Source organism: Oncorhynchus keta, chromosome 35, assembly GCF_023373465.1.
Source record: "Oncorhynchus keta strain PuntledgeMale-10-30-2019 chromosome 35, Oket_V2, whole genome shotgun sequence".
In the NCBI taxonomy this organism is placed as follows: Eukaryota; Metazoa; Chordata; class Actinopteri; order Salmoniformes; family Salmonidae; genus Oncorhynchus; species Oncorhynchus keta.
This window is the reverse complement of record NC_068455.1, coordinates 81,700,695-81,722,011: the sequence shown is the minus strand read 5'-3', so window position 1 is coordinate 81,722,011 and position 21,317 is coordinate 81,700,695. Positions and strand designations below refer to the sequence as shown.

General features: G+C 42.6%; 1 pseudogene; it reads left to right on the top strand.

Moving 5' to 3' along the window:
• LOC127915552 (serine/threonine-protein kinase DCLK2-like) overlaps positions 1–21,317 on the top strand; it is a 63,201-nt pseudogene that overhangs the window by 11,023 nt on the left and 30,861 nt on the right.

Below are 21,317 nucleotides of genomic sequence, written 5' to 3'. Positions count from 1 at the left end.
GCCCCCAGTATGTAGTGCACTATGGGCCCCCAGTCTGTAGTGTACTATGGGCCCCCAGTATGTAGTGCACTATGGGCCCCCAGTCTGTAGTGTACCATGGGCCCCCAGTATGTAGTGCACTATGGGCCCCCAGTATGTAGTGCACTATGGGCCCCCAGTCTGTAGTGTACTATGGGCCCCCAGTCTGTAGTGCACTATGGGCCCCCAGTCTGTAGTGCACTATGGGCCCCCAGTCTGTAGTGCACTATGGGCCCCCAGTCTGTAGTGCACTATGGGCCCCCAGTCTGTAGTGCACTATGGGCCCCCAGTCTGTAGTGCACTATGGGCCCCCAGTCTGTAGTGTACTATGGGCCCCCAGTCTGTAGTGTACTATGGGCCCCCAGTCTGTAGTGTACTATGGGCCCCCAGTCTGTAGTGTACTATGGGCCCCCAGTCTGTAGTGCACTATGGGCCCCCAGTCTGTAGTGCACTATGGGCCCCCAGTCTGTAGTGCACTATGGGCCCCCAGTCTGTAGTGCACTATGTAGGGAATAGGATGCCCCCACTACAGCCTCTTCTGCTCTGTTCACTCTGCTCCTGAGGAGGGAGATCGCTCTGACACACACACACACACACACACACACACACACACACACACACACACACACACACACACACACACACACACACACACACACAGTCTGCGGTGTGACCTCTGAGTTTAATACTGCCTCGTCATATCATATGAAAGACATCTAGTCATGTTCTGAAGAGATGGAGGTTGTAATGGTTCCCAGAGTATTGAACTGGGACGAGTGTCTCTCCTCCAGGTGACTGTGTGTGTGTGTGTGTGTGTGTGTGTGTGTGTGTGTGTGTGTGTGTGTGTGTGTGTGTGTGTGTGTGTGTGTGTGTGTGTGTGTGTGATGTATTCATAATGTCTCTCCTCCCAGGTGACTGTTACGTGTGTGCGTCCAACGAGCCCTATCGTAAACTGGACTACACCAAGATCAACAACCCAAACTGGAAGCCCGGTGTTACCGCTGGCACCTCTAGCGGTTCCCCTACTGCCCCTGGGACGCGGTCTGGGTCTGGCCCGGGTCCGGGCCCGGGCGGTCAACAGCTGGTCAGAGAGAGTAATGACTTTATAAAACCTAAGCTGGTCACGGTGATTCGTAGTGGAGTGAAGCCCAGGAAAGCAGTCAGGATTTTATTGAACAAGAAGACGGCGCATTCCTTCGACCAGGTTCTGGAGGATATCACCGAAGCCATCAAACTGGACTCTGGTGCCGTCAAGAGGCTTTATACACTGGACGGGAAACAGGTAGGATGAGAAACAGGTAGGACAGGAAACAGGTAGGATGAGAAACAGGTAGGATGAGAAGCAGGTAGGATGGGAAACAGGTAGGATTAGAAACAGGTAGGATGGGAAACAGGTAGGATGAGAAACAGGTAGGACGGGAAACAGGTAGGATGGGAAACAGGTAGGATGGGAAACAGGTAGGACGGAAAGGGAGTGTGTGTGTTTTTAACATTTTTTATTTAACTAGACAAGTCAGTTAAGAACAAATTCTTATTTTCAATGACGGCCTAGGAACAGTGGGGTTAATTGCCTTGTTCAGGGGCAGAACGACCGATTTTTACCTTGTGTGTTCAGTGTGTGTGTTCAGTGTGTGACAAAAGCTGTGGAGATATATGTATATGAAAAGGAGAGAGAGAAACAGAGAGATGTATTTATCTGTGTCAATAAGCATTAGAGAGAGAGAGAGATGTAGTTATCTGTGTCAATAAGCATTAGAGAGAGAGAGATGTATTTATCTGTGTCAATAAGCATTAGAGAGAGAGACAGAGAGATGTATTTGTCTGTGTCAATAAGCATTAGAGAGACAGAGAGATGTATTTATCTGTGTCAATAAGCATTAGAGAGAGACAGAGAGATGTATTTATCTGTGTCAATAAGCATTAGAGAGAGACAGAGAGATGTATTTATCTGTGTCAATCTGTATTTATCTGTGTCAATAAGCATTAGAGAGAGAGAGAGATGTATTTATCTGTGTCAATAAGCATTAGAGAGAGAGAGATGTATTTATCTGTGTCAATAAGCATTAGAGAGACAGAGATGTATTTATCTGTGTCAATAAGCATTAGAGAGAGAGAGATGTATTTATCTGTGTCAATAAGCATTAGAGAGACAGAGAGATGTATTTATCTGTGTCAATAAGCATTAGAGAGAGAGATGTATTTATCTGTGTCAATAAGCATTAGAGAGACAGAGAGATGTATTTATCTGTGTCAATAAGCATTAGAGAGAGACAGAGATGTATTTATCTGTGTCAATAAGCATTAGAGACAGAGAGATGTATTTATCTGTGTCAATAAGCATTAGAGAGACAGAGATGTATTTATCTGTGTCAATAAGCATTAGAGAGAGACAGAGATGTATTTATCTGTGTCAATAAGCATTAGAGAGAGACAGAGATGTATTTATCTGTGTCAATAAGCATTAGAGAGAGACAGAGAGATGTATTTATCTGCGTCAATAAGCATTAGAGAGAGACAGAGAGATGTATTTATCTGTGTCAATAAGCATTAGAGAGACAGAGAGATGTATTTATCTGCGTCAATAAGCATTAGAGAGACAGAGAGATGTATTTATCTGTGTCAATAAGCATTAGAGAGACAGAGAGATGTATTTATCTGTGTCAATAAGCATTAGAGAGAGAGATGTATTTATCTGTGTCAATAAGCATTAGAGAGAGACAGAGATGTTTTTATCTGTGTCAATAAGCATTAGAGAGAGACAGAGAGATGTATTTATCTGCGTCAATAAGCATTAGAGAGACAGAGAGATGTATTTATCTGTGTCAATAAGCATTAGAGAGACAGAGAGATGTATTTATCTGTGTCAATAAGCATTAGAGAGACAGAGAGATGTATTTATCTGTGTCAATAAGCATTAGAGAGAGACAGAGATGTTTTTATCTGTGTCAATAAGCATTAGAGAGAGACAGAGAGATGTATTTATCTGTGTCAATAAGCATTAGAGAGAGAGAGAGATGTATTTATCTGTGTCAATAAGCATTAGAGAGAGACAGAGATGTATTTATCTGTGTCAATAAGCATTAGAGAGACAGAGAGATGTATTTATCTGTGTCAATAAGCATTAGAGAGAGACAGAGATGTTTTTATCTGTGTCAATAAGCATTAGAGAGAGACAGAGAGATGTATTTATCTGCGTCAATAAGCATTAGAGAGACAGAGAGATGTATTTATCTGTGTCAATAAGCATTAGAGAGAGACAGAGAGATGTATTTATCTGTGTCAATAAGCATTAGAGAGAGACAGAGAGATGTATTTATCTGTGTCAATAAGCATTAGAGAGAGACAGAGAGATGTATTTATCTGCGTCAATAAGCATTAGAGAGACAGAGAGATGTATTTATCTGTGTCAATAAGCATTAGAGAGACAGAGAGATGTATTTATCTGTGTCAATAAGCATTAGAGAGAGACAGAGAGATGTATTTATCTGCGTCAATAAGCATTAGAGAGACAGAGAGATGTATTTATCTGTGTCAATAAGCATTAGAGAGAGACAGAGATGTATTTATCTGTGTCAATAAGCATTAGAGAGAGACAGAGATGTATTTATCTGTATCAATAAGCATTAGAGAGAGAGACAGAGAGATGTATTTATCTGTGTCAATAAGCATTAGAGAGACAGAGAGATGTATTTATCTGCGTCAATAAGCATTAGAGAGAGACAGAGAGATGTATTTATCTGCGTCAATAAGCATTAGAGAGACAGAGAGATGTATTTATCTGTGTCAATAAGCATTAGAGAGACAGAGAGATGTATTTATCTGTGTCAATAAGCATTAGAGAGAGAGAGAGATGTATTTATCTGTGTCAATAAGCATTAGAGAGACAGAGAGATGTATTTATCTGTGTCAATAAGCATTAGAGAGACAGAGAGATGTATTTATCTGTGTCAATAAGCATTAGAGAGAGAGAGAGATGTATTTATCTGTGTCAATAAGCATTAGAGAGACAGAGAGATGTATTTATCTGTGTCAATAAGCATTAGAGAGACAGAGAGATGTATTTATCTGTGTCAATAAGCATTAGAGAGAGAGAGATGTATTTATCTGTGTCAATAAGCATTAGAGAGAGACAGAGAGATGTATTTATCTGTGTCAATAAGCATTAGAGAGAGAGAGATGTATTTATCTGTGTCAATAAGCATTAGAGAGAGAGAGATGTATTTATCTGTGTCAATAAGCATTAGAGAGAGACAGAGAGATGTATTTATCTGTGTCAATAAGCATTAGAGAGACAGAGAGATGTATTTATCTGTGTCAATAAGCATTAGAGAGAGAGAGATGTATTTATCTGTGTCAATAAGCATTAGAGAGAGACAGAGAGATGTATTTATCTGTGTCAATAAGCATTAGAGAGAGACAGAGAGATGTATTTATCTGTGTCAATAAGCATTAGAGAGAGACAGAGATGTTTTTATCTGTGTCAATAAGCATTAGAGAGAGACAGAGAGATGTATTTATCTGTGTCAATAAGCATTAGAGAGAGACAGAGAGATGTATTTATCTGTGTCAATAAGCATTAGAGAGACAGAGAGATGTATTTATCTGTGTCAATAAGCATTAGAGGGAGAGAGATGTATTTATCTGTGTCAATAAGCATTAGAGAGAGACAGAGAGATGTATTTGTCTGTGTCAATAAGCATTAGAGAGACAGAGAGATGTATTTATCTGTGTCAATAAGCATTAGAGAGAGACAGAGAGATGTATTTATCTGCGTCAATAAGCATTAGAGAGAGACAGAGAGATGTATTTATCTGTGTCAATAAGCATTAGAGAGAGACAGAGAGATGTATTTATCTGTGTCAATAAGCATTAGAGAGAGAGAGATGTATTTATCTGTGTCAATAAGCATTAGAGAGACAGAGAGATGTATTTATCTGTGTCAATAAGCATTAGAGAGACAGAGAGATGTATTTATCTGTGTCAATAAGCATTAGAGACAGAGAGATGTATTTATCTGTGTCAATAAGCATTAGAGAGAGACAGAGAGATGTATTTATCTGTGTCAATAAGCATTAGAGAGAGACAGAGAGATGTATTTATCTGTGTCAATAAGCATTAGAGAGAGAGAGATGTATTTATCTGTGTCAATAAGCATTAGAGAGAGACAGAGAGATGTATTTATCTGTGTCAATAAGCATTAGAGAGACAGAGAGATGTATTTATCTGTGTCAATAAGCATTAGAGAGAGACAGAGAGATGTATTTATCTGTGTCAATAAGCATTAGAGAGACAGAGAGATGTATTTATCTGTGTCAATAAGCATTAGAGAGACAGAGAGATGTATTTATCTGTGTCAATAAGCATTAGAGAGAGAGAGAGAGATGTATTTATCTGTGTCAATAAGCATTAGAGAGAGAGATGTATTTATCTGTGTCAATAAGCATTAGAGAGAGACAGAGATGTTTTTATCTGTGTCAATAAGCATTAGAGAGAGAGAGATGTATTTATCTGTGTCAATAAGCATTAGAGAGACAGAGAGATGTATTTATCTGTGTCAATAAGCATTAGAGAGACAGAGAGATGTATTTATCTGTGTCAATAAGCATTAGAGAGACAGAGAGATGTATTTATCTGTGTCAATAAGCATTAGAGAGAGACAGAGATGTATTTATCTGTGTCAATAAGCATTAGAGATGTATTTATCTGTGTCAATAAGCATTAGAGAGAGATGTATTTATCTGTGTCAATAAGCATTAGAGAGAGAGAGATGTATTTATCTGTGTCAATAAGCATTAGAGACAGAGATGTATTTATCTGTGTCAATAAGCATTAGAGACAGAGAGATGTATTTATCTGTGTCAATAAGCATTAGAGAGACAGAGAGATGTATTTATCTGTGTCAATAAGCATTAGAGAGAGAGATGTATTTATCTGTGTCAATAAGCATTAGAGAGAGAGAGATGTATTTATCTGTGTCAATAAGCATTAGAGAGAGACAGAGATGTATTTATCTGTGTCAATAAGCATTAGAGAGAGACAGAGAGATGTATTTATCTGTGTCAATAAGCATTAGAGAGAGAGATGTATTTATCTGTGTCAATAAGCATTAGAGAGAGAGAGAGAGATGTATTTATCTGTGTCAATAAGCATTAGAGAGACAGAGAGATGTATTTATCTGTGTCAATAAGCATTAGAGAGACAGAGAGATGTATTTATCTGTGTCAATAAGCATTAGAGAGAGACAGAGAGATGTATTTATCTGTGTCAATAAGCATTAGAGAGACAGAGAGATGTATTTATCTGTGTCAATAAGCATTAGAGACAGAGAGATGTATTTATCTGTGTCAATAAGCATTAGAGAGAGACAGAGAGATGTATTTATCTGTGTCAATAAGCATTAGAGAGACAGAGAGATGTATTTGTCTGTGTCAATAAGCATTAGAGAGAGAGAGAGATGTATTTATCTGTGTCAATAAGCATTAGAGAGAGACAGAGAGATGTATTTATCTGTGTCAATAAGCATTAGAGAGAGAGAGAGATGTATTTATCTGTGTCAATAAGCATTAGAGAGAGAGATGTATTTGTCTGTGTCAATAAGCATTAGAGAGAGAGATGTATTTATCTGTGTCAATAAGCATTAGAGAGAGAGATGTATTTATCTGTGTCAATAAGCATTAGAGAGAGAGATGTATTTATCTGTGTCAATAAGCATTAGAGAGACAGAGAGATGTATTTATCTGTGTCAATAAGCATTAGAGAGAGACAGAGAGATGTATTTATCTGTGTCAATAAGCATTAGAGAGAGAGACAGAGATGTATTTATCTGTGTCAATAAGCATTAGAGAGACAGAGAGATGTATTTATCTGTGTCAATAAGCATTAGAGAGAGAGAGATGTATTTATCTGTGTCAATAAGCATTAGAGAGAGACAGAGATGTATTTATCTGTGTCAATAAGCATTAGAGAGAGACAGAGAGATGTATTTATCTGTATCAATAAGCATTAGAGAGAGAGAGAGATGTATTTATCTGTGTCAATAAGCATTAGAGAGAGAGAGACAGAGAGATGTATTTATCTGTGTCAATAAGCATTAGAGAGAGAGATAGATGTATTTATCTGTGTCAATAAGCATTAGAGAGACAGAGAGATGTATTTATCTGTGTCAATAAGCATTAGAGAGAGAGAGAGATGTATTTATCTGTGTCAATAAGCATTAGAGAGAGAGAGAGATGTATTTATCTGTGTCAATAAGCATTAGAGAGAGAGAGATGTATTTATCTGTGTCAATAAGCATTAGAGAGAGACAGAGATGTATTTATCTGTGTCAATAAGCATTAGAGAGAGAGATGTATTTATCTGTGTCAATAAGCATTAGAGAGAGACAGAGAGATATATTTATCTGTGTCAATAAGCATTAGAGAGAGAGACAGAGAGATGTATTTATCTGTGTCAATAAGCATTAGAGAGTATTTAGAGCATTAGAGAGATGTATTTATCTGTGTCAATAAGCATTAGAGAGAGAGAGATGTATTTATCTGTGTCAATAAGCATTAGAGAGAGAGACATTAGAGAGATGTATTTATCTGTGTCAATAAGCATTAGAGAGAGACAGAGAGATGTATTTATCTGTGTCAATAAGCATTAGAGAGAGAGAGATGTATTTATCTGTGTCAATAAGCATTAGAGAGAGAGAGAGATGTATTTATCTGTGTCAATAAGCATTAGAGAGACAGAGAGATGTATTTATCTGTGTCAATAAGCATTAGAGAGATGTATTTATCTGTGTCAATAAGCATTAGAGAGAGAGAGAGATGTATTTATCTGTGTCAATAAGCATTAGAGAGACAGAGAGATGTATTTATCTGTGTCAATAAGCATTAGAGAGAGAGAGATGTATTTATCTGTGTCAATAAGCATTAGAGAGAGAGAGATGATATTTATCTGTGTCAATAAGCATTAGAGAGACAGAGAGATGTATTTATCTGTGTCAATAAGCATTAGAGAGAGACAGAGAGATGTATTTATCTGTGTCAATAAGCATTAGAGAGAGAGAGAGAGATGTATTTAGAGCAGAGAGATGTATTTATCTGTGTCAATAAGCATTAGAGAGAGAGAGATGTATTTATCTGTGTCAATAAGCATTAGAGAGAGAGATGTATTTATCTGTGTCAATAAGCATTAGAGAGAGAGAGATGTATTTATCTGTGTCAATAAGCATTAGAGAGAGACAGAGAGATGTATTTATCTGTGTCAATAAGCATTAGAGAGAGAGATGTATTTATCTGTGTCAATAAGCATTAGAGAGAGAGATGTATTTATCTGTGTCAATAAGCATTAGAGAGAGAGAGAGATGTATTTATCTGTGTCAATAAGCATTAGAGAGAGAGAGATGTATTTATCTGTGTCAATAAGCATTAGAGAGACAGAGAGATGTATTTATCTGTGTCAATAAGCATTAGAGAGACAGAGAGATGTATTTATCTGTGTCAATAAGCATTAGAGACAGAGAGATGTATTTATCTGTGTCAATAAGCATTAGAGAGTATTTAGACAGAGAGATGTATTTATCTGTGTCAATAAGCATTAGAGAGAGAGAGATGTATTTATCTGTGTCAATAAGCATTAGAGAGACAGAGAGATGTATTTATCTGTGTCAATAAGCATTAGAGAGACAGAGAGATGTATTTATCTGTGTCAATAAGCATTAGAGAGAGAGAGATGTATTTATCTGTGTCAATAAGCATTAGAGAGAGACAGAGAGATGTATTTATCTGTGTCAATAAGCATTAGAGAGAGACAGAGAGATGTATTTATCTGTGTCAATAAGCATTAGAGAGAGAGAGATGTATTTATCTGTGTCAATAAGCATTAGAGAGAGACAGAGAGATGTATTTATCTGTGTCAATAAGCATTAGAGAGAGACAGAGAGATGTATTTATCTGTGTCAATAAGCATTAGAGAGAGACAGAGAGATGTATTTATCTGTGTCAATAAGCATTAGAGAGAGAGAGATGTATTTATCTGTGTCAATAAGCATTAGAGAGACAGAGAGATGTATTTATCTGTGTCAATAAGCATTAGAGAGAGACAGAGAGATGTATTTATCTGTGTCAATAAGCATTAGAGAGAGAGATGTATTTATCTGTGTCAATAAGCATTAGAGAGAGAGAGATGTATTTATCTGTGTCAATAAGCATTAGAGAGAGACAGAGATGTATTTATCTGTGTCAATAAGCATTAGAGAGAGAGAGAGATGTATTTATCTGTGTCAATAAGCATTAGAGAGACAGAGAGATATATTTATCTGTGTCAATAAGCATTAGAGAGAGACAGAGAGATGTATTTATCTGTGTCAATAAGCATTAGAGAGACAGAGAGATGTATTTATCTGTGTCAATAAGCATTAGAGAGAGACAGAGAGATGTATTTATCTGTGTCAATAAGCATTAGAGAGAGAGACAGAGATGTATCTGTGTCAATAAGCATTAGAGAGAGACAGAGATGTATTTATCTGTGTCAATAAGCATTAGAGAGAGAGAGAGAGATGTCAATAAGCATTACAGAGAGATGTATTTATCTGTGTCAATAAGCATTAGAGACAGAGAGATGTATTTATCTGTGTCAATAGCATTAGAGAGACAGAGAGATGTATTTATCTGTGTCAATAAGCATTAGAGAGAGAGACAGAGAGATGTATTTATCTGTGTCAATAAGCATTAGAGAGACAGAGAGATGTATTTATCTGTGTCAATAAGCATTAGAGAGAGACAGAGAGATGTATTTATCTGTGTCAATAAGCATTAGAGAGAGAGAGAGATGTATTTATCTGTGTCAATAAGCATTAGAGAGACAGAGAGATGTATTTATCTGTGTCAATAAGCATTAGAGAGAGAGAGATGTATTTATCTGTGTCAATAAGCATTAGAGAGAGAGACAGAGAGATGTATTTGTCTGTGTCAATAAGCATTAGAGAGACAGAGATGTATTTGTCTGTGTCAATAAGCATTAGAGAGACAGAGAGATGTATTTATCTGTGTCAATAAGCATTAGAGAGAGAGACAGAGAGATGTATTTGTCTGTGTCAATAAGCATCAGAGAGACAGAGAGATATATTTATCTGTGTCAATAAGCATTAGAGAGACAGAGAGATATATTTATCTGTGTCAATAAGCATTAGAGAGAGAGATGTATTTATCTGTGTCAATAAGCATTAGAGAGAGAGATGTATTTGTCTGTGTCAATAAGCATTAGAGAGAGAGAGAGATGTATTTATCTGTGTCAATAAGCATTAGAGAGACAGAGAGATGTATTTATCTGTGTCAATAAGCATTAGAGAGAGAGATGTATTTGTCTGTGTCAATAAGCATTAGAGAGAGAGATGTATTTATCTGTGTCAATAAGCATTAGAGAGAGAGAGAGATGTATTTATCTGTGTCAATAAGCATTAGAGAGAGAGACAGAGAGATGTATTTATCTGTGTCAATAAGCATTAGAGAGAGAGATGTATTTGTCTGTGTCAATAAGCATTAGAGAGAGACAGAGAGATATATTTGTCTGTGTCAATAAGCATTAGAGAGACAGAGAGATGTATTTGTCTGTGTCAATAAGCATTAGAGAGACAGAGATGTATTTATCTGTGTCAATAAGCATCAGAGAGAGACAGAGAGATGTATTTATCTGTGTCAATAAGCATTAGAGAGAGAGAGATGTATTTATCTGTGTCAATAAGCATTAGAGAGAGACAGAGATGTATTTATCTGTGTCAATAAGCATTAGAGAGAGAGAGAGATGTATTTATCTGTGTCAATAAGCATTAGAGAGACAGAGAGATGTATTTATCTGTGTCAATAAGCATTAGAGAGACAGAGATGTATTTGTCTGTGTATAGAGAGACAGAGAGATGTATTTATCTGTGTCAATAAGCATTAGAGAGAGACATTTATCTGTGTCAATAAGCATTAGAGAGAGATGTATTTATCTGTGTCAATAAGCATTAGAGAGAGACAGAGAGATATATTTGTCTGTGTCAATAAGCATTAGAGAGACAGAGAGATGTATTTGTCTGTGTCAATAAGCATTAGAGAGAGAGAGAGATGTATTTATCTGTGTCAATAAGCATTAGAGAGAGACAGAGAGATGTATTTATCTGTGTCAATAAGCATTAGAGAGAGAGACAGAGAGATGTATTTATCTGTGTCAATAAGCATTAGAGAGAGAGATGTATTATCTGTGTCAATAAGCAAGAGAGAGATGTATTTATCTGTGTCAATAAGCATTAGAGAGAGACAGATGATATTTATCTGTGTCAATAAGCATTAGAGAGAGACATATTTATCTGTGTCAATAAGCATCAGAGAGAGACAGAGATATATTTATCTGTGTCAATAAGCATTAGAGACAGAGATGTATTTATCTGTGTCAATAAGCATTAGAGACAGAGAGATGTATTTATCTGTGTCAATAAGCATTAGAGAGACAGAGATGTATTTATCTGTGTCAATAAGCATTAGAGAGAGACAGAGATATTTTATCTGTGTCAATAAGCATTAGAGAGAGAGAGAGATGTATTTATCTGTGTCAATAAGCATTAGAGAGAGAGATGTATTTGTCTGTGTCAATAAGCATTAGAGAGAGACAGAGATGTTTTTATCTGTGTCAATAAGCATCAGAGAGAGAGAGAGATGTATTTATCTGTGTCAATAAGCATTAGAGACAGAGATGTATTTATCTGTGTCAATAAGCATTAGAGAGAGACAGAGAGATGTATTTATCTGTGTCAATAAGCATTAGAGAGACAGAGAGATGTATTTATCTGTGTCAATAAGCATTAGAGAGACAGAGATGTATTTATCTGTGTCAATAAGCATAGAGAGACAGAGAGATGCTCCGTCTGTCTGTGTTCTGTATGTTCTAGAATGGGGACTAATGGAAGAATGCTGCTATTCTAGAACATCTCATCTCTGTGACAACGCGTTAGAATCAGAACCTTCATCACCCCTTAACTTTACTACTATTCAAGTTGTTATTCTAGAACATCTCATCTCTGTGACAACGCGTTAGAATCAGAACCTTCATCACCCCTTAAATTTACTACTATTCAAGTTGTTAGAACCAAAGTGATTTTCTAACGGTTCCGTTTTGATCGGAACCATTATTTTTGTTGTTGTTCCGACCAGCATAAATAAAGTTCTGAACCGGTTCAACCCAAAGAGTTCCTTGTTAGAACTCTGAACTTATTTTTTATTTATAAAAAAAAAAAAAAAACATTTTGCTCAATGTTAAATGACTTCACCAATGGCTAGAGGAGCTTGCTGTGGAACGGGTAAACTACACTGTATAGACAAAAGTTTGTGGACACCCCTTCAAATGAGTAGATTCGTCTATTTCAGCCACACCCGTTGCTGACAGGTGTATAAAATCAAGCACGCATCCATGCAATCTCCATAGACAAACATTGTCAGTAGAATGGCCTTACTGAAGAGCTCAATGACTTTCAATGTGGCACCATCGTAGGAAGCCACCTTTCCAACAAGTCAGTTCGTCAAATTTCTGCCCTGCTAGAGCTGCTCAGGTCAACTAGTAAGTGGTGTTATTGTGAAATGGAAACGTCTAGGAGCAACAACGGCTCAACCGCAAAGTGGTAGGCCACACAAGCCGTAAAAATCGCATGACAATCGTCTGTCCTCGGTTGCAACACTCGCTGCCGAGTTCCAAACTGCCTCTGGAACCAGTGAAGGGAAATCTTAACGCCTCAGTGTACAATGACATTCTAGAAGATTCTGTGCTTACAACTTTGTGACAACAGTTTGGGAAAGGTCCTTTCCTGTTTCGGTATGACAATGCCCCCGTGCACAAAGTGGGGTCCATACAGTAATGGTTTGTTGAGATCGGTGTGGAAGAACTTGACTGTCCTGCACAGAGCCCTGACCTCAGCCCCATCGAACACCTTTGGTATGAATTGGAACGCCGACTACGAGCCAGGCCTAATCGCCCAACATCAGTGACCGACCTCACTAATGCTCTTGTGGCTGTAAGGAAGCAAGTCCCTGCAGCAATAGTTCCAACATCTAGTGGAAAGCCTTCCCTGAAGAGTGGAGGCTGTTATAGCAGCAATGTTCCAACATCTAGTGGAAAGCCTTCCCTGAAGAGTGGAGGCTGTTATAGCAGCAATGTTCCAACATCTAGTGGAAAGCCTTCCCAGAAGAGTGGAGGCTGTTATAGCAGCAATGTTCCAACATCTAGTGGAAAGCCTTCCCAGAAGAGTGGAGTTATAGCAGCTGTTGAAAACAGCAGCAATGTTCCAACATCTAGTGGAAAGCCTTCCCAGAAGAGTGGAGGCTGTTATAGCAGCAATGAGGGGACCAACTCCATATTAATGTCCATGATTTTGGAATGAGATGTTGGACGCAAGTTCCAACCGGTCCCAGAAGAGTGGATCCATACACATTGGACAGGTAGTGTAGTGTAGGGTGTGACATGCAGGTGAGGAGAGATCTGGGCCTGAAACACATCTTGTTGTGAATCTGAATTAGACCAACAGAATAATACCTACGAAGGAACTTTGAATGTCTTTGAACTTCAGGAGAGAGTTGTCTTATTAACTAACGTTGACCATCACTCGGTTCCATTTCACATAATGGCGTCTAGAGTTTTCCATGTCTAGACCAGAGATAGCTAACAAGTTTGTGTGTGCAGAACGCCACGTGAATTAAAATAAATAAATAAAACACGTCTCACCTTTTTGTCGTTAATAAATCCAATGTGAAACGTGGTAACCGTCGTATCCTTAACTAGCATTGGAGGGAAAAAAAGATCACCCGTTCTTCTCTAATAGAAAAGTTCTCTCCCTAATTTCTGAATCACGTGTGTTACATCAGTAGCTACAGTAGACTTCTGAGGGAGGGGCAGACAGACAGTGGAATCGGTTCCTGGGTGACATTGAGGAGTTTTGTTGAGGGACCAGAAACAAATGTAGCACAAAATAACATTATTAACCGGTTCCCATGCTTTTAAAATAACGGTTCTGTTCTGGAACAGAATGGATCACTTTTATTCTTGGTTCTGGTTCTGTTCGTCAATTTTCCAGTGTACTGTTCTGTTCCCTGAGCCGGTTCCTACACCGAATACTAACATTAGAATGGGCTGAGAGCTGATTTAATAGTAGTTTTAGTAGTAGTTCTTCTTCTGAAGAAGACGAATAAGTGTTCTGGGCCCCTCTCTCCTTTCAGTTTGTTCTGGGCCCCTCTCTCCTTTCAGTTTGTTCTGGGCCCCTCTCTCCTTTCAGTTTGTTCTGGGCCCCTCTCTCCTTTCAGTTTGTTCTGGGCCCCTCTCTCCTTTCAGTTTGTTCTGGGCCCCTCTCTCCTTTCAGTTTGTTCTGGGCCCCACTCTCCTTTCAGTTTGTTCTGGGCCCCACTCTCCTTTCAGTTTGTTCTGGGCCCCTCTCTCCTTTCAGTTTGTTCTGGGCCCCACTCTCCTTTCAGTTTGTTCTGGGCCCCACTTTCCTTTCAGTTTGTTCTGGGCCCCACTCTCCTTTTCAGTTTGTTCTGGGCCCCTCTCTCCTTTCAGTTTGTTCTGGGCCCCTCTCTCCTTTCAGTTTGTTCTGGGCCCCACTCTCCTTTCAGTTTGTTCTGGGCCCCACTCTCCTTTCAGTTTGTTCTGGGCCCCACTCTCCTTTCAGTTTGTTCTGGGCCCCACTCTCCTTTCAGTTTGTTCTGGGCCCCACTCTCCTTTCAGTTTGTTCTGGGCCCCACTCTCCTTTCAGTTTGTTCTGGGCCCCACTCTCCTTTCAGTTTGTTCTGGGCCCCACTCTCCTTTCAGTTTGTTCTGGGCCCCACTCTCCTTTTCAGTTTGTTCTGGGCCCCACTCTCCTTTCAGTTTGTTCTGGGCCCCACTCTCCTTTCAGTTTGTTCTGGGCCCCACTCTCCTTTCAGTTTGTTCATCCACCTTAAAGCAGTCTAGCAGTCATACAGAAGAGAGAGGGAGGAGAGGAGAGGGAGGAGAGAGGAGGGGGAAGAGGAGAGGAGAGAGGGAGGGGGTAGAGGAGAGAGGGGAGGGGGTAGAGGAGAGAGGGAGGGGGAAAGATAAGGGGAGAGGGGAAAAGAGGAGGGGAGAGAGGGAGGGGGAAAGAGAAGGGGAGAGGGAGGGGGAAAGAGGAGGAGAAAGAGAAGGGGGAGATTAATTTGTATGCTGCAGGGCTCCTGCTGCAGAAAAGGAGGGGAAATCCTGAAAGACTCTTCAGGGGGACGAGAGGAGAGGAGAGGCAGCAGGGCCGGCCCTAGGCATAAGACACAGCCGCTAGGGGCCCCCGAGTCGGGCTCACAACTTACTGTTGCTAGGTAGAATAGTATTATACACACAGCGAAGTCAGTTGTGCATCAGCAGTTTTTTCTCTTGTTATGTCAGTCACTGACAGTCACCCGATTGGCCCATGTCAGCTACATGTTTTTAGATTGGTTACTTGGTCTAATTATGTTAATTAGTTTAGCCAGCTATCTAAACTGGTAGGAATCATGGTCTAATTACCTGACCTTCAGCAAGACTATTTGCTGTAAAACTGCAAATCTTTCTCTCTGCCCCATAGCAAAATGAGACAGAGAGAGAGAGTGACAGAGAGAGAGAGTGACAGAGAGAGAGAGTGTGAGAGAGAGAGAATGACAGAGAGAGAGAGTGACAGAGAGAGAGAGTGACAGAGAGAGAGAGTGACAGAGAGAGAGAGTGACAGAGAGAGAGAGAGTGACAGAGAGAGAGAGTGTGACAGAGAGAGAGAGACAGAGAGAGAGAGACAGAGTGAGAGAGACAGAGAGTGAGAGAGACAGAGAGTGAGAGAGAGACAGAGAGAGACAGAGAGAGAGACAGAGACAGAGTGAGAGACAGAGACAGAGAGAGACAGAGAGAGAGACAGAGACAGAGAGTGAGAGAGACAGAGAGAGAGACAGAGAGAGAGAGACAGAGACAGAGAGAGACAGAGACAGAGAGTGAGAGAGACAGAGAGACAGAGACAGAGAGAGACAGAGACAGAGAGACAGAGAGAGAGAGAGAGAGAGACAGAGACAGGTTTATAAGCGATGAGTCATTGTCTGTGTCTATTCCATACTGTAGTGTACAGTCAAAACCAACTGGAACACAGCCGAGAGAAATCACCCAGTCACACAAAAGATACTGTCCTGTGTGTGTGTGTGTGTGTGTGTGTGTGTGTGTGTGTGTGTGTGTGTGTGTGTGTGTGTGTGTGTGTGTGTGTGTGTGTGTGTGTGTGGGGTCTGGTGAGTGTGCAGGCTGGCGAGCCAACAAAACAGAAATCCTGCCAGTCTCTCCCTAGCAACTGAAAGTAATTAGCATGCTTGTCTGCAGAACCTCTATCCTCTCTCTATCTCTCTCGTTTGTAGCAAATCGCTGTCATTTTGATCTACAATTTGTATTTAATCCACTAGATATTTCTCTGTTTGAGGTCTGATGTACTGTATGTGTGAGAGAGAGAGTGTCTGACTAAGAAGTCCTAGAATTCTGATCAAGTTTGCCGCCGGCAGTGCTGAGTACACACACACACACACACACACACACACACACACACACACACACACACACACACACACACACACTCACGGCTGACACACACACACACACACACACTCACGGCTGACACACACACACACACACACACACACACACACACACACACACACACACACACACACACACACACACACACACATACACATACACACTCATGGCTGACACACACACACACACACACATACACACACGACTGGCATACACACACACACACATACACATACACTCACGGCTGACACACACACACACACACACACACACACACACACACACACTCACGGCTGACACACACATACACTCACGGCTGACACACACACACACACACACACACACACACACACACACACACACACTCATGGCTGACACACACATACACATACACGTACGACTGGCATACACACACACAACACACACACACACACACACACACATACACTCACGACTGACACACACACACACACATACATACATACACATACACTCACGACTGACACACACACACACACACACACACACACACGACTGACACACACACACACACTCACGGCTGACACACACACACACACACACACTCACGACTGACACACACACACACACACACACTCACGACTGACACACACACACACACACACACACACACACACACACACACACTCACGGCTGACACAGTTTCTCAGCATCAATGGAATAGTACTCGAGCTGAGAGAGAGAGGGGGGGTAGGAGAGAGAGAGAGAGATGGGGAGAGAGAGAGGGAGATGGGGAGAGAGATGACCTCTAACCCCCCCAGGTGACCAGCCTACAGGACTTCTCTCTGACCTCTAACCTTTACCCCCCCACAGGTGACCAGCCTACAGAACTTCTTCTCTCTGACCTCTAACCCCCCACAGGTGACCAGCCTGCAGGACTTCTTCTCTCTGACCTCTAACCTCTAACCCCACAGGTGACCAGCCTGCAGGACTTCTTCTCTCTGACCTCTAACCTCTAACCCCCACAGGTGACCAGCCTGCAGGACTTCTTGTCTCTGACCTCTAACCTCTAACCCCCCACAGGTGACCAGCCTGCAGGACTTCTTGTCTCTGACCTCTAACCTCTAACCCCCCACAGGTGACCAGCCTGCAGGACTTCATCTCTCTGACCTCTAACCTCTAACCCCTCCCACAGGTGACCAGCCTGCAGGACTTCTTCTCTCTGACCTCTGACCTCTAACCCCTCCCACAGGTGACCAGCCTGCAGGACTTCATCTCTCTGACCTCTGACCTCTAACCCCTCCCACAGGTGACCAGCCTGCAGGACTTCATCTCTCTGACCTCTGACCTCTAACCCCTCCCACAGGTGACCAGCCTGCAGGACTTCATCTCTCTGACCTCTAACCTCTAACCCCCCACAGGTGACCAGCCTGCAGGACTTCATCTCTCTGACCTCTAACCTCTCCCACAGGTGACCAGCCTGCAGGACTTCATCTCTCTGACCTCTAACCCCTCCCACAGGTGACCAGCCTGCAGGACTTCATCTCTCTGACCTCTAACCCCTCCCACAGGTGACCAGCCTGCAGGACTTCATCTCTCTGACCTCTGACCTCTAACCCCTCCCACAGGTGACCAGCCTGCAGGACTTCATCTCTCTGACCTCTAACCCCTCCCACAGGTGACCAGCCTGCAGGACTTCTTCTCTCTGACCTCTGACCTCTAACCCCTCCCACAGGTGACCAGCCTGCAGGATTTCTTCGGTGATGATGACGTGTTCATGGCATGTGGTCTGGAGAAGTTCCGTTACGCTCAGGACGACTACGCCATCACACACAGCGGGAAGGCTGCCTCCTCGTTCCTCAACGGTACGGTAAAACTAACCGGTTAGTTAAGTTGGTTGATTCCGGTGAGGAACCATGTAAAATATTCGGAAGTGTTCATTTAAATAAACTGAGACGTCGTTGTTAAGCATTTGGACGTGTTTCTCTCCAGACTCGAGGGTGAAAATGTGTCGTTCCTCCACTCCTCTGAAGCCGTCGTCTCCCAAACCTTCCAGCGTGACCACGCCCAAAACCCCGCCCAGAACTCCACCCAGAACCAAATCACCTGGTCCAGGTAACGAGAGAACTGATTTTTAGTTTAAACCAATCAAAATCAAATTTTGGTCTCTACAATATTTCATAGGCTGCCTGAAGTGAAAGTCTTTACTGATTTTCCTCACTAGCCACTGAGGGGACAGGAATTCAGGTGGGTGTGGCTAAGTCGGCGAGGTCATGCCCCTCTCCTACCAGCCCGGGGACCCGACGAAACCTCAAGGTGAGGAGAGAAGGTGGAGGGGGGATGGGAGAGGAGAGAAGGTGGAGGGGGGGGATGGGAGAGGAGAGAAGGTGGAGGGGGGGGATGGGAGAGGAGAGAAGGGGGAGGAGGGGGGATGGGAGAGGAGAGAAGGGGGAGGAGGGGGGATGGGAGAGGAGAGAAGGTGGAGGGGGGAGGATGGGAGAGGAGAGAAGGGGGGAGGAGGGAGGATGGGAGAGGAGAGAAGGGGGAGGAGGGAGGATGGGAGAGGAGAGAAGGGGAGGAGGGAGGATGGGAGAGGAGAGAAGGTGGACGGGAGAGGATGGGAGAGGAGAGAAGGTGGAGAAGGGAGGATGGGAGAGGAGAGAGAGGTGGACGGGAGAGGAGAGAAGGTGGAGGGGAGGATGGGAGAGGAGAGAAGGTGGAGGGGAGGATGGGAGAGAGAGAGGTGGACGGGGGAGGATGGGAGAGGAGAGAAGGTGGAGGGGGAGGATGGGAGAGGAGAGAGAAGGTGGAGGGGAGGATGGGAGAGGAGAGAAGGTGGACGGGGGAGGATGGGGAGAGGAGAGAAGGTGGAGGATGGGAGAGGAGAGAAGGTGGAGGGGAGGATGGGGAGAGGAGAGAAGGGAGGGGGGGATGGGAGAGGAGAGAAGGTGGAGGGGAGGATGGGAGAGGAGAGAAGGGGAGGAGGAGGATGGAGAGAAGGGGGGAGGAGGGAGGATGGGAGAGGAGAGAAGGGGAGGAGGGAGGATGGGAGAGGAGAGAAGGGGGAGGAGGGAGCGGGTAGAGGAGAAAATGGAGGAGGAACAAATTAGAAACATAAGAAAGTTAAATAAGTAATAAGTAGTACTGAAAAGCTTCCATCTTAAAGCCCCATTACAGTTTTTTTTTTTTTTTCCCAGGTGAAAAGAAAAATAAAGTAAATCAGGAGGTAAACGAGGTTAAAGGAGACTGGCCCTTTAATATCTCCATTTTGTTAAGTAAATCAGGAGGTAAACGAGGTTAAAGGAGACTGGCCCTTTAATATCTCCTTCCTTTTCTCGCTTTGCTTTTTCCATGTCGGCCTTAACCCTCCATCCTTCCCCCTCTCCTCTCTCCTCTTTCCCCCTCTCCTCTCTCCTCTTTCCCCTCTCCTCTCTCCTCTTTCCCCCTCTCCTCTCTCCTCTTCCCCCTCTCCTCTCTCCCTCTCCTCTCTCCCCTCTCCTCTCTCCTCTTTCCCCCTCTCCTCTCTCCTCTTTCCCCCTCTCCTCTCTCCTCTTCCCCCTCTCCTCTTCTCCTCTCTCCTCTCTCCTCTTCCCCCTCTCCTCTCTCTCCTGTCATCCCCCTCTCCTCTCTCTCCTGTCATCCCCCTCTCCTCTCTCCTCTCTCTCTCTCCTGTCATCCCCCTCTTCTCTCTTCCCCCTCTCCCTCTCCTCTTCCACCCCTCCTCTCTCTCTCATCCCCTCTCCTCTCTCCTCTTCCCCCTCTCCTCTCTCTCTCTCTCATGTCATCCCCCTCTCCTCTCTCCTCTTCCCCCTCTCCTCTCTCCTCTTCCCCCTCTCCCTCTCTCCAGATTTCTCCTCATCCTGCCTCGTCAGATGTGAACGAGCAGCGAACCAGACAGATGATCTGAGCCCTGAAGGTAGACGTCTGTGTGTGTGTTAGGGTGTCTGTTTGTTAGGTGTCTGTTTGTTAGGTGTGTGTGTGTGTGTGTGTGTGTGTGTGTGTGTGTGTGTGTGTGTGTGTGTGTGTGTGTGTGTGTGTGTGTGTGTGTTTGTTAGGGTGTGTGTGTGTGTGTGTGTGTGTGTGTGTGTGTGTGTTAGGGTGTGTGTGTGTTAGGTGTGTGTGTGTGTGTGTGTGTGTGTGTGTGTGTTTGTTAGGGTGTGTGTGTGTGTGTGTGTTTGTTAGGGTGTGTGTGTGTGTGTGTGTGTGTGGTGTGTGTGTTAGTGTGTGTGTGTGTGTGTGTGTGTGTGTGTGTGTGTGTGTGTGTGTGTGTGTGTGTGTGTGTGTGTGTGTGTGTGTGTGTGTTAGGGGTGTGGTGTGTGTGTGTGTGTGTGTGTGTGTGTGTGTGTGTGTGTGTGTGTGTGTGTGTGTGTGTGTGTGTGTGTGTGTGTTTGTTAGGGTGTGTGTGTTTGTTAGGGGGGGTGTGTGTGTGTGTGTGTGTGTGTGTGTGTGTGTGTGTGTGTGTGTGTGTGTGTGTGTGTGTGTGTGTGTGTGTTAGGGTGTGTGTGTTTGTTAGGGTGTGTGTGTGTGTTAGGGTGTGTGTGTTTGTTAGGGTGTGTGTGTGTGTGTGTGTGTGTGTGTGTGTGTGTGTGTGTGTGTGTGTGTTAGGGTGTCTGTTTGTTAGGGTGTGTGTGTGTGTTAGGGTGTCTGTTTGTTAGGTGTGTGTGTTAGGGTGTGTGTGTGTGTGTTTGTTAGGTGTGTGTGTTTGTTAGGGTGTGTGTGTGTGTGTGTGTGTGTGTGTGTGTGTGTGTGTGTGTGTGTGTGTG